Source organism: Triticum dicoccoides, unplaced genomic scaffold (assembly GCF_002162155.2).
Source record: "Triticum dicoccoides isolate Atlit2015 ecotype Zavitan unplaced genomic scaffold, WEW_v2.0 scaffold75064, whole genome shotgun sequence".
Lineage (NCBI taxonomy): Eukaryota > Viridiplantae > Streptophyta > Magnoliopsida > Poales > Poaceae > Triticum > Triticum dicoccoides.
Window position 1 is genome coordinate 1 of NW_021297020.1, and position 2,934 is coordinate 2,934.

The following is a 2,934-nucleotide window of genomic DNA, read 5'->3' on the forward strand; positions in this document are numbered from 1 at the left end:
AACATGAGTCGTATAGAAGATACGATCAACATGAGATGTTCACCGTTGATGACTAGTCCGTCTCACGTGATGATCGGACACGGCCTAGTCGATTCGGATCATGTTTCACTTAGATGACTAGAGGGATGTCTATCTGAGTGGGAGTTCATTAAATAATTTGATTAGATGAACTGAATTATCATGAACATAGTCTAAATTGTCTTTGCAAATATGTTGTAGATAAATAGCTCACGTTGTAGCTCCCTGTTTCAATATGTTCCTAGAGAAAGACCAAGTTGAAAGATATTGTAAGCAATGATGCGGGCTGGGTCCGTAGTCCGAGGAGTGTCCTCACTGCTACACAGAAGGCTTACGTCTTCGCTGCACCGCTCGATGTGCAAACCCCTACAACGTCGACTGTGGATGTTGTGAACACCTGACAGTCACGTCCTGATGACTACTTGATAGTTTAGTGCACCATACTTACGTATTAGAATCGGGGTTCCAATGACGTTTTGAACGCCATAAGACATATGAGATGTCCCAAGAGCTCAAATTGGGATTTCAGGCTCATGCCCGTGTTGAGAGGTGTGAGACCTCTGACAAGTTCTTTTGCCAACAAGATGGAGGAGAATAGCTCAGCTAGTGAGCATGTGCTCAGAATGTCTGGGTGCTAAAATCACTTAAATCAAGTGGGAGTTAAACTTCCAGATAAGATAGTGATTGATAGAGTTCTCTAGACACTATCACTAAGCTACTTGATCTTCGTGATGAACTATGACATGCAAGGGATGGAATTGATCCCGGAGCTGTTCGCGGTGCTTAAGACCGCAAAAGGTAGAAATCAAGAAGGAGCATCAAGTGTTGATGGTTTAACAAGACCACTGGTTTCAAGAAGGGCAAGGGTTAGAAGGGAAACTTCATGGATGGCAAACCAGTTGCCGCTCTAGTGAAGGAACCCAAGGTTGAACCCAAATCCGAGACTAAGTGCTTCTATTGTAAGGGGAAGGTCACTGGTAGCGGAATTACCCCAAATGCATGGTAAATAACAAGGCTGGCAACTTCAACAAAGTATATACGTGTTATTAATGTGTACCTCAATAGTACTCCTGGTAGCACCTGGGTATTGGATACCGGTTCAGTTACTATTATTGGTGACTTGAAGCAAAAGCTACAGACTAAACGGAGACTGGCTAAGGGCGAGGTGACGATGTGTGTTAGAAGTGTTTCCAAAGGTAATGAGATCACCATCGCACGCTCCATCTGACTTCGGGATTAGTATTGAACCTAGATAAATGTTATCAGGTGTCTACGTTGAGCATGAATATGATTAGATCATGTTCATTGCAATACTATTATTCATTTAAGTTAGAGAATAATGTGTAAAAACCGTAAAATAAATAAATAAATAAATAGTAATAAAATTAAATAACGATAATTTCAACGGCGTTGCCAAAACATTAATTAAAATAATAGAAATAACTACACTTAATTGTTATTTTTATTACAGCTAATAGCATTTAGTCATGCACAACAATTCTTCTCCAAACCTCCCTATATTTTATAGACCCTTGTCTCATTTCCTTCACACAAAGTAAATGCCAACTAATGGCCAGCCAAGCAAATTACACTTGTCCCTAGTACAGCCCACAAGAGACACAAGTGGAGGCATGCATGCAAGACTAACCACGCATGCATGCCAGATGTAATGCCTCTCCAAACCGACATAGCTATTCACCCCACTATAAATAGGAGCCATCCCTTTGACTGTGGCCACACACAATCATCCGCTGGAGAAACCCCTCTGCCTTTTCACCTTGCCTTTTCACCTTCTGCCACACTGCTATCCTCCCCTGCTGTGAAGCTCTTTGGGTTGCATGCGCCACCGGGTACTAATCAAGTACCTTGTTGTGTTAGCCCTTCTTGCTTGATTTCTTATCTATCTCCACCTCGGTTTGAATCAGTCCATAAGTATCTATTCACCTTGATCTATTTACCTTGCTGTAAAAAGAGAAACAATAGTGAGTGAAAAAAAACATAAACTAGATTGAGGAAAACAAAGACATTGCAGTTTTGTGATTCATTTGTAGCTGTAAAAGAAAATCTATGTGTGTGTTCATCTCTACCTTGTATTAGATCTGACATGCTAAGAATTAAATCTTAGAAATTAACCCATTATTAAGATTGCATGTGTAGCTTTGGGGCCAGACAATCTGTGTATGCTACTTGACCACTGTCATTTTCAGTAAACATTGGTTGGTTAATGTTCTGTTAAGAAATAAATCTCAAGATGGTATGTCTCACTTGCACATACCCTGTACCGGAAAATAACCCATTTAACTTTTGCACAAATGAAATCTTGCTAGAATATCTCACTCATTTTTTTTCCGGTTTCCCTTAGTATAATTTGAGTCTATCAATGTTGCTGTTCACTTGGTTGTTTGTGGGGTTCAGAGAGGAGTGTGCGCGCACACACAGTAGGAATACTTAGATTTAATTTGTGGCAGCACCTAACCATCACAAGCAATTAACTTGCCACCCATAGATTTGTAGTAAGCCTTTAACAGTGGGGATTCACTGGTTAATTCCTAGTTTTGAGCTTAATAAAAAGAATCATAGTAGTGCAGGGATAGCATAGTAGAGCCAAAAATAATGATAAACAATATGGAGCAAATCTGCAGACCACGTCCACACCACAAGAGTAAAGCTTGATTAATTCCTTGGTCTTGAGATTAACAAGAAGCATGGCAGTAAGGGGAGTCACGGCACAAACACTTGTAGTAGAAGCAAGAACACTGCACAGAGAGGAATTTGGACTGGCACTTACACTAGTAGCAGTAGACAAAGGCGAGCCGGGCGCTGGTAGCGGCCATGTTGCCGGAGCCGCGCCGGTGAAGCCGCTCGCACCTGACGGCCGTAGTTGCACGCCTCATGCGTGCAGCTCTGCTGGAGGAA

At 41.6% G+C, this 2,934-nt stretch overlaps 1 long non-coding RNA gene across 1 annotated transcript; it reads right to left on the reverse strand.

Annotated features, from left to right (window-relative positions):
• Positions 1-1,462: 1,462 nt before the first annotated feature.
• LOC119347740 lies at positions 1,463-2,934 on the reverse strand. The gene is made up of 2 exons (XR_005168527.1): positions 2,807-2,934; positions 1,463-1,980 (listed from the first exon to the last, which is right to left on the reverse strand). It is a non-coding gene; the product is annotated as an uncharacterized LOC119347740 (long non-coding RNA).